This window comes from Lipotes vexillifer, unplaced genomic scaffold, assembly GCF_000442215.2.
Source record: "Lipotes vexillifer unplaced genomic scaffold, Lipotes_vexillifer_v1.1 scaffold135, whole genome shotgun sequence".
In the NCBI taxonomy this organism is placed as follows: domain Eukaryota; kingdom Metazoa; phylum Chordata; class Mammalia; order Artiodactyla; family Lipotidae; genus Lipotes; species Lipotes vexillifer.
The window spans coordinates 1,305,386-1,316,936 of record NW_006774574.1 but is presented as its reverse complement, the minus strand read 5'-3'; the positions used below and the strand labels follow the sequence as shown (position 1 = coordinate 1,316,936).

Genomic DNA, 11,551 nt, shown 5'->3' with positions numbered 1-11,551 from the left:
GGTCCCAGCACATTGAATGGAATCCAGGGGACCATTGACATTTAGAAGTTTTAATATCAACTGTGTCTAATCTGAATTATAGTCACTGGAAAAGAGGAAAGAGGACCAAGAAGAGCAAGGGCCTTATCCTCTCGCTGAGGTTCAAGAGCTGGGCTCCAGAACCTCAGGAAGAGACTAGAAGCCAAGATCGAAGAAACCAAAGCATTAACCCATTCCGAGACAGTGGAGCACATGGGAGAAGAAAAGCTGTGACTTACAGGCACAGCCCAGTGGCCAACTGGCCTGCCGAGGCATAAGCATTCATCCAACAACCATTGTACTGCACGAATGAGGGTTCCAACAATCACAGAGTTTACAAATGAGTGGAGAGATCACTCTAAGTCACTAGCAATAATAAAGTATGAAAATGCTAAAATAGAATAGCAGGAGTCCCGAACACAGTCTGAGATGGGCAGGGGAAGACGTCAGGAAAGACCTCCCTTGGAGGAACTTGTGTTTAAGCTAAAGCCAAATCCAGAGTCTGATCCGCTGCGAAGGAGAACCTCAGAGTAATTCAGGAGACCCACGTTCAACCACACCTGCTAGATCCATGAGAGTATGATAGAGGAAGTTAGGAAAATACACATTATTTTTTGCTGGCTAGGGATTTGACCCTAAAAAAGTATGTGGAAACCTTCCTCCTGGTGAACTCATATGAGCAGAGAGTAATATTTTCTTCTTGGATGATATGCAGTTTAAGCCATCTAGACTCCCATTTACCAAAGTGTGTTCCATGGACCACTAGTCCCATAGAATAATCTACATCAAAAAGATTCCACAGTCAAGCGCCTTTGAAAAACTGTGAATACTTTTTCCATCTCTTTAAGAATCACGAATCATACTATATACATTTAATTAAGTATATAATCTAATTTATTAAATAATTACTATTAATATATTTATATGTATAAAGTTATGGCATCTATAATATTTATACAAATATGTCTCTTAATTTATTTAAATATATAAATAAAAGGGTATATTAATTAAATATATATACATTTAAGGCACTAAAAAGATTTACAATTAAGAAATGTGCTTGAATTTTATAACCATGGTAATTCACACACTTATTTAACCATGGAACTCATTTTTATGTAAAAACTACTAATATTTCTTGGAATTAGTGTTCTATATATCATACATCAGCAAATTTTTCTATAAGGGGCGAAATAGTAAATATTTTAGGTATGGGGGGCCATATCTGTCACACAAACCAATTTTATTATAGTGCACCAGCAGTCATGGATAATATGTAAATGAATAGATATGGCTGTTTTCTAACAAAACTTTAGTTACAAAAACAAGCATTAGGCCAGATTTGGCTCATGGGCCATAGTTTGCTGAGCCCTATTCTAGACAATGATTGGCTACCATAGTCCCCAGACCAGAGTTTACCCTTAGCCATCCAGTGACTAGTGGGCTAGCAAGGAAGATAGCCAACCCAAGTAGAGACAATCTTAGGCCTGTATTATCCAGAGAGAAGAATCCAAAAAGAGGAACTCAATGAGGAGAAGGAGAAAGCCCAAGAGATTACACTGAATAAAAAGAAAATATTTTAATATATTTGCTGAACAAGAGAGCTCCATCACTTAGGACCACGGATCAATCGTGTCCTTGGCCAGATCCCTTGGCCAGATCCCTCATCAGCATTTTCCTGAGTAGAATGAGTGGGCAGCACTTGAAGTCCCCCAGCACCAACATGCAGAAATACCTGAAGTGAAATTGAAGAAAGCAAAGACTGGGGGGTAAAGGCAGAGGTTGACAATGGTCAGAGATGCCTCAGGTGGCCAATAATCAGGGTCTGCCCTAAATATGGGGTGATAAGGCAGCTCTATACCTTTTGAGAGTTCTGCAAATCTTTCCCACTGTCCAAAATTCCATCTTAGAGACATAAGTGATCCTACATGTCTTGTAGGAATGCAGAAAAGACAAGGGAATTGACACTTTGCAATGGGGGAGAACACACACAGAGAGAACCATGGGGCCCCCCAGTAAGAAGCTGTTAAGCTGTTAAGAGTGTGTTATGGGATTGGGGCTTGGCTTAGATGTTTGTGGGGAGGATTCAAGAAGTGGGGCTTTGCTCTGGATTCAGTTTTTGTGGTTGGACAATGCTCAGATTTGGGGCTGTGTTTGGACATGACTGTGGAGTGGTCTTGTTTTGTCTTGATCCATCATAGTCACAAAGTGGCCTCGTCCATCATAGTCACAAAGTGGCCTCATCTGATGTTTATGTTCTATAAAACTGTTATGTTCAACAAGAGGCCATCATGGCCTAAATGTGAGTGTGAGGCCAATTCATAGTAACCCCACAGCTTAGCTAGGTCAAGTCCTAGCTCTCAGGAGCTGCTTTTCCCTTTCACAGGACTGCAGATTTGAGAAAAGCAGATTTGAGGAATAGCAGAGAGAAGACAGATGTGATTCAATAGGCATAGGACTAAAAGGAAAAGTAGTTGAGAGACATGAGAAGTTCTAAAACATAAAGTTAGGTAACACAATGTCAAGTGATTTCCAATGAAGAAGAAAGGGAGTGTCTTAAAGAAATTCAAAGTAGTAGTGCAAGGTACACTTAACGGGCTTATACAGAAAAAGAAAGGAAAACTAATGTTGGCTGGGAAAGGAGAGCAAGAACCAATGAGAAGAGACAAAACAGCTTAACACCCAGTATACTAGTGACTTCTATATCAGAGTACCAGCAGAGAACAGATGGTATGCTCAACTGGGTAACTGAGAAGAGATTAATAAAGAAACTCTTATAATCATTTAGGAAAGGGATAGGAATGGCATAGGCCCCCGGAGTTAGTAACAGCAGCAAGCTGTCACTATCTCCAGGTCTGAAGAGCAAGGGGAGGGCCGAACAGTAGCCCCAGACAAGAGACTTTATGGAGAAGGTTGATGGCAATGTGGCCTTTGCCAAAGGAAGGAGCCCACAATGGCCCAGAAGCGAGGAGTCCAGGGAAATGAACACCCTAATCTCACTTTTCTTCCTTCCTCCCATCTCCTGCCGGTGACTCCCATTTTCCAAATCCAGCTGGAAGCCAAACAGCAAGGAAATCAGTGAATGCAGCCCATCAAGTCAGCCTCCTGGGGCACAAAGAAAGGTGGAATGTAGATGTAGAGGGAAAAATGGAAGATAAGTCACCTTCAACTCAAAGATTCTACTGCTCCACGATACTGTTTAGTGTCTTCCATTCCCAAACTGGTAAAGAAAATCAGGCCACGCATAAAAAAGAAGCTGCAACAGTGACATCCCTGTTTCCCCTTCAACATGGACATACCCTGTTGGGGTTTTTATTCACTCTTTGCTAATTGCCTGCCATCCTCACTCCCGTTCCTAGTCTCCCATCAGAGAGCTACCATCCACTCTCCCTGACCTCTTTGCACAAGCATTCTTCCACCTGTTGTACTCTGCTAATGGACCCCTCTGGGCTGGTTCCTGGACAAGTCTCCCCTCCCCCAGTCCCAGTCCCCTGGCTCTATTCACACAACCTATCCATACTCCTCCCAGGTGGTCTGGTGCTTCTAAGGCCAAAACAAATCATAATTCTTTATACGTTTAATCTGGGGGGAGTGTGAATAAGGAAATGTATTTAGGGCCAAAATTACTCAGAGATTGGCTTCATGACCTCTCCACAAGGAAACTCCACAATCATGCCGCTCTATCAGTCCAAAAATATCAAGGACATTACACAACTTATTATTAGTTTACACATGCTCATTTATAATTATTCACTACAGTCTAACCTAGGCAATAATTGAATTCAGGAAAATTCCTTTAGACCATTATTTTGGTTAAAGCTTTCAGGCTACAAATAGAAGTCGGCTGTAATCTCCATGAGGGCAGAGACTATGTCTCATTTTGCTCACTGGTATCTCTAAAGCATGTAGCAAAGGGCATGTTCTTGGTTCTTAAAACTATGTTAGTTGAATAAGTAATTAAATAACATCTTCTGGATTCCCAAAGGCAAAAAAAAAGGTGGTATCCCAATTTTGAGTATTATATATTTTTCTTCCCTTTAAAAAAAAGAAAAAAGAAAACCAGGAACAGAAATGAGTATATCATTCCTGTCAGCTTATAGCTTATACTCCTAATCAATCCATTTAAAGGTCTGCTAATTTTTCACTCTATTTTCCCCTTCCTGTCTGTGCCTCATTCACATTCCCCTCCTCAAAAGAGGAGGAGGCTTAATGTATTTATAATTAAACTTTTAATTTTGAGATAATTGTAGATTCATATGCAATTGTAAGAAATAATACAGAGATCTTTTTACTCATTTTCAACATCTTGCAAAGCTATAGTACAAGATCACAACCAGAATATTGACACTGATGCAGCAATATACAGAATATTTCTATTATCATAAGAATCCCTCTTGTTGCCCACTTATAATCACACAACTTTCCTCCTGCCCACACTGCTTCACTCAGCCCTGGCAACCGCAAATCTGTTCTCTATTTCCATATTTTGTTATTTCAAGAATGTTATACAAATGGAATTGTACAGTACATAATCCTTTGGAGACTGGCATTTTCACTCAACAGAGCTCTGGAGATTCATCCAGGTTGTTGCATGTATCAAGCATTTGTTCCTTTTTATTGATGAATAATAGTCCATGGCATAAATGCACCACAGTTTGTGTAACCATTCACCTGTTGGAGGCCATTTTGGTTATTTCAGTTTCTGGCTACTACAACTAAAGAGGCTGTGGACATTCATGTAAAGGTTTCTGCATAAACATAAGTCACACGGTCTAACTCAAAGCCAAGTGAGAAGTCCACCAAGTCCACCTTGAGCCCTGGCAAGGGGGAAGATGTATTACGTTGCTACAGAAGAATGAAGTTTAGGGACCAATCATCCAATCTACCACAGCTACGTAACCTCCAGCTCTCAGCTACCAAAAATAACGGAGCAAAAACCTTTCTTCAACGTTCTCCCTTGTAGATCTTGAATGTGTGCTCGAGTGATATGCATACAAGAGTGGGACACTAGGCCGTAGGGCATTGGTATGTTTCTCCAAACACTACTGGATTGCTGTGCATAATGACCATGACCGTTAACACTCCCATAATCAATACAAAGGAGTTCCTATCTCTTCACATCCTTGCCAAGACTCAATATTTACCGCCTTTTTTAACTTTGTATTTTCTGATATTTGAAAAGTGGTATTTCATTGCTGTTTTAATTTGTGTATCTTAGATAACAGATGACTTTATAAACCTGCTACCACTTAGACTCTATAATTTATAAATTGTCTATTCATATATGTTGTTCATACTGTTTCCTCAGTTTTCTGTTTATTTTTGTTGATTTTCAGTCCTTTCTATATTTGGGAATTATACCTTTGTCAGTTTAAGATGCTAAAAAGATTTTTTCCTATTCTGTCATCTGTCTGTTAGTACTGTCTGCAGTTTTCTTTACTGAACAGAAATCCATATTTTTGATGTAGTGAATTTTATTAAATTTTTACTTGAATTCATCTGGAACCCATTTTTATAAGTGGTATAAGATAAAGATCTAGCAATATTTTTCCCCATTTTAGTGAGCTTTTTTATAGCATTTTGTACCGAATAGTTCACATTTTCCCCCATTAATTTGTGATGCTGTATCTATTGTATGTTGAGCTCCTGTATTTAAATAAATCTATTTCTGAGCTCTTTATATTCCATTGGTCAATTTACTTATTCATGAGTCAAGTCAAACTATTTTACTTCTGAAAGTTATGTAGTATGCCAATATCTTGTAGGATAAGAATCCTCATTTTATTCTTTTTCAAATTCGATGTAGCTATTTATTAACTTTATTGTACATATTAGAATGTGTTTGGCAAGCTCCTCAAAACTCCAGTTGGAATTCAGCACTGTTTGTAGATTATCTGAGGGAGAATTAACACCTTTACTAAGTCCTTTCATCTATCAACATGGAATATATCAATAGTTCCATTTATTGTAATCTTTTATGTCCTTAACAGGATTACAAAATTACCTATGCTAAGTTCTCATGCATCCCTTGATAGTTTGATTCATAGATATAGCATAGTCTTTATTGTGATGTGTATGTTATCTTATATTTTATTAAATTTTTAATAAAATTTGATTACTGATCAAATTGATTATTATTTGATTATTGCTGATTTGAGGAATACTACTGATTTTTGTTAGATCTTTTATCTAGCACATTTGATGAACTCTAATTAGCATTATTTCGAACAGCTTTTTTTTGTTGTTGGTCCTGTTGGATTTTCTATGATGATCATATTATTCTCAAATAGTAACAATTTCCTTTTAAACCATATATCTCATACATTTTTCTTGTCTTATAGCATTGAACATGACTTCGAAATCACGTTAAACATTTGTAGTGATAGTGGTTAACTTGTCCTGTTCTTAACCTTAATGGACATGTAGCTGAATTTTCTCCAGGGTGTAAAAAATTTTCTAAAAGTTTTCAGAAAATATTCTTTATCAAAATAGAGAAATCCTTTCCATTCCTGATTTTATAGGATTTTTAAAAATTGTAAGTCAATATTGAACTTAGTCAAATGCTTTTTCTGCATCTATTGAGATAATTTTAAAAAATGTCTTCTTTGTTTCATATATGTGGGATAAAATAATAATAATGTAGTTTTAATGCATTGTTGGATTCAACTAGGTAATATGTTACTTAGGATTTTTACATCTATGTTCATATACTAAGGGGCCTGTATGTGTGTGTGTGTGCGTGTGCATAGTATATATATATATATATATATATATATATATATATATATACACACATTACTACAATATGTAATTTTGAAATTAAGGTTATTCTAGCTGTATAAAATACATTAGGTAGCTCTAAATTGTTTTCTGTTAGTGAAAAATAAGATAGAAATCAACAGATCCTTAAAATTTTAATAAAACTTATCTGCAAAATTGTCTGGGCCAGAGGATTTGGAGAGCAAAGATACATGATTTCTATTTCCATTTTCTACAATTATTAGTTATTTAATTTTTCTCTTTCTTCTTGCTTCATTTATGTCAGTTTGTTTTTTATCTTAAGTTATCAAATTTATTAGCATATAGTTGTTCATATTTTTTAATCTCATATCTATAGTCACGTCTTTGTTTTTATTTTTTACTTTATTTGCACCTCTTTTACCTTATTAATCTTTTCAGGCAACAGCTTTGGTTTTGTTAATCTCTGTCGTCATCTATTTCATTGATTTCTGCCTTTATGCTTTTAATTTTGTTCTCTCTCAGAAAGGTCTTCTCTATTAATATTTTTCAAACTTCTTGAGCTGAGTGTTTAACTCATTTTTTTAAAATGAAACTTCCCTTAAAGGACTGTTTTAACTGTAATATACATACTTCACCATGTAAATTTTCATTACTCATCGATTCTAATTATTTTTCCATTTTCTTAATATTTTATATTTACTATAAGGGTATTTGCAGTAATGTTGACTTCCAGCTATATGGACATTTAAAATGTATTCTTTTATTATTGATTGGTGGACTAGGGCTATAGTCAGTATGATCTTGTTCTTTGGAATTTACTAGAATTTTCTTTATCAGTCACAATTTGGTGTATGTTCCATACATTCTTTACAAGAATGTGTATTTCCTACTTACTGAATAAATCTATGTAGATACGTGTACTTATAATATACAAATAATACATGTGACATCTATAAAACTGTACATCCAGTAATACATTTTACACATAAGTTTAAGCAAACTAATTATCCTATTCCAACTCTCCACATTTAATTTTTATTGTCTCTTTGATTTACCATTTTCTGAGAAGAGTGAATTAAAGTCTCCAGCTATGATTATTGAGTCATCTGTCTCACCTTACAAACCTATCATTCGTTTCTTTGTATATTTTGAATCTATATTGTGCTATATATATATGTGTGTGTATATATATATATATATAAACACCATATCTTTTTATCTGATTTCCGTTTTGCCATTTATAATGTCTCCCTTAATCCTTTATGACTTCGGTCTTGAATTCTATTTCTCTGATATTAAACTTGTTTCCTCAGGGTATTTATTTTAGTTCATATTTACCTAACAAATATTTTCACTTCTTTACTTTAAAACTTCAGTGTCTTATAGACAATATACTGCTATACTTATAATCAGGTATTCCCACCATCTTATTTTATATTTTCTGTTCACTCCATCTTTATACTTTCTCCCTACTTTACTTTCTTCAATTCAATAAGCCAAAATTTCTTCTGCTAAAAAAAATTTTATGCATGTTATTTCCATTTTCTGGTGGATACCCCATCTTAATAAGACCCATATTCATGTTCTTTTATCAATATCAATTTTCTAAACTTTCAATACTTAAGAATATCTTCCTACAGAAAAACTCCTTGACATTAGTCTTGGCAATGATTTTCTGGATATGACACCAAAGCACAAGCAACAAAAGCAAAAATAAACTGGTAGGACTACATCAAACTAAAAAGCTCTGCACAGCAAAAGAAACAACAAAATGAAAAGGTAACCTATGGAATGGGAGAAAATACTGGCAAATCATATATCTGATAAGGGGTTAATATTCAAAATATATAAGAAACTAATACAACTCAATAGCAAAAATATAAATAATCTAATTAAAAGATGGGTAAAGGGCCTAAATAAACATTTTCCAAAGAACATATACAAACGGCCAACAGGTACATGCAAAAGGTGCTCAACATCACTAATCACCAGGGAAATGCAAATCAGAACCACGATGAGAAATCATCTCATATCTGTTAAGATGTCTATTATAAAGAAGACAGGGATAAGAAATGCTGGCAAAGATGTGGAATAAAGGAAACTCTTGTGCACTGTTGGTGAGAATGTAAGTTGGTGCGGCCACTACAGAAAACAGTATGGAGATTCCTCAAAAAATTAAAAATAGAACTACCTTATAATCTGGCAATCCCACTTCTGGGTATATATCTGAAGGTAATGAAATTACTATCTCAAAGAGATACATGCACCCCCATGTTCATTGCAGCATTATTTATAATAGCCAAGACATGCAAACAACATTAAGTGTCCATTGATGCATTAATGGATAAAGAAGTTGTGGAATATATATATATATATATATATATAATAGAATATTACTCAGCCATAAGAAAAGGGGAATGCTGCCATTTTCGACAACATGGATGGACCTTGAGGGCATTATGCCATGTGAAATAAGTCAGACAAAGACAGATACTGTAAAAATCTTTAAAAAAAAACAAAAACAGAAACAAACAAAAAAAACTAAACTCATAGAAACAGAGAGTAGATTGGTGATGGCCAGGAGCAGGGAGGTGGAGGAAATGGGTAAAGGTGGTCAAAGGGTATACAAACTTTTAGTTATAAATTATATGAATAAGTTCTGGGGACCTAATGTCCAGCACGGTGACTATAGTTCACAATACTGTGTTGTATACTTGAAAGTTGCTAAGAGAGTAGATCTTAAAAGTTCTCACCACCACCAAAAATAAAAAATAATAATAACGGTAAGTGAAGTAATGGATGTATTAACCTTATTGTGATCATCATTTCACAGTGTATACTCTGTACACCATAAACTTAAACCATGTTATATGTCACTTATACCTCAATAAAGCTAGGGGGGATATTTTCCCAAAAAAATGAAAAAGTATTTTATCATATTTTCCCTCTGGTTGCTGTACCCTACCTTCTACCCCTGGACACATGGACATATCTTAGAATTTATTTCTGAGATAAATTATAAATGATATAATGTATATCATTATAATGATATACTTTTGCTTCTTTATGAGGAGACTTTTCTTGTTTGGAACATAATAAACTTTTCTAAGTTATTTAAAACCCATACTTCATATATCAATCAACTCATTCTCCTGGATTTACTTCCCTCCTTCCTGGAGCATTTCTTCCAAGTGAGTTTTAAAATATGGTCTTTGGGGCTTCCCTGGTGGCGCAGTGGTTGAGAGTCTGCCTGCCAATGCAGGGGACGCGGGTTCGTGCCCCGGTCCGGGAGGATCCCACATGTCGCAGAGCGGCTGGGCCCGTGAGCCATGGCCACTGAGCCTGTGCGCCCGGAGCCTGTGCTCCGCAATGGGAGAGGCCACAACAGTGAGAGGCCCACGTACCACAAAATAAAATAAAATTAAATAAAATAAAATATGGTCTTTGTGTGTCAAAATTTCTAAGGCCATGTCATAACTGAAACTTTCTTTATCACGATCTTGCATTTAAAAGATAGTTTAGCTAAATATAAAATTATAGTTTGAATAGACTTTAGAATTAGACAGAGCTGGAATTAAATCCCCATTGTGCCACTATCCATGTTACCTTGAACAAGTCTCTTTACATCTGTGAGCCTCACTTTCCTCATTTGTAATGAAAGAATGTTAATGTCTAATATGCAACATTGTCAGCACAGTTGGTGACACATGCAAGGTAAATGAAATGTTATATTAACCAGGGGCTTAACAAATGTTAGTTGCTTAAAAAAAAAAAAAGAAAGAAACTATAGTTTGAAGTTATTTTTCTTTAACATGTTGACACAATTACTGCATTGTCTTCTTGCCTCCAGTATTGCTATTGAGAAGTCTAGTTTCAATACGATATTTTCAATTTTGTGGATCATCTTTAAAATTTTCTCTTTGAATTTGGTATTCTAAAATTTCACACCTCTAGGTGTGAGGTTTTCCTTATTTATCTTATCTGGTACTCCATAAGCTCCTTTATATAACTATTGCTCATCTTTTCTTAATTCTGGAAAATCCTTTGTCATTATTTCTCAGTTGTTTCCTTGCCTCTGTTAAATTCCCCACCTCTCCTGTCTTCCTGAGACTCCGTCATAGGCATAGTCTCATTTATCCTCCTTATCATAAGTTTTATTTTCTCTTTTTCTTTTTTTTTTTTCATTCTTTCCTGTGTCTTCTGTGAGATACTCTTAGACTAACCTTCCAGTTTACTAACTATTTCTTTGCCTCCACCCTTCATGCTATTTAACCCTCATTGAAATTGTTTATTTCAGTTGTTATACCCAGTGTTTCTACTTGGCTCTTTAACTGCTCCATCATGCTTCATGTAACCAATATTCTTTCATCTCTTTGATGACATTTCTTATATTTATTTTAAACTCTTAATCTGTTTCATTAATTCTGACTTGCTTTTGATGGATAATCCAGGTGTTGTCTCTCTTTAGGCATATGGTGCTCCTCAGCTCTCTGGTTATTGTTGTGCTTCTCAGCTCTCTGCCAATTGAAGATTATTTTACCCTAGAGAAATTGCCTGTCTTAGCTGAAATGTGAGAAGGGCCAAGTTCAGACTTCTGCTTGTTCTCTTCATAGGTTTATGAAGAACAGGTGACCACACCCCAGGCCAGGGAGCTCAGTATCTTGACCAGTTCTATTTATTGCCCTCTGTCCTGTGACCCCAACTCTCAGAGGATATTTTTACTCCTCTAACCTTGAAACTGCTCTCTTCTGAGGGTTTTCCTTCCTTGATATATTGATCTAATTTGGAGTAT

At 35.7% G+C, this 11,551-nt stretch overlaps 1 pseudogene; it reads left to right on the top strand.

Annotated features, from left to right (window-relative positions):
* The first annotated feature begins 447 nt into the window (after positions 1–447).
* LOC103080262 (poly(A) polymerase alpha pseudogene) overlaps positions 448–11,551 on the top strand; it is a 28,951-nt pseudogene continuing 17,847 nt past the window's right edge.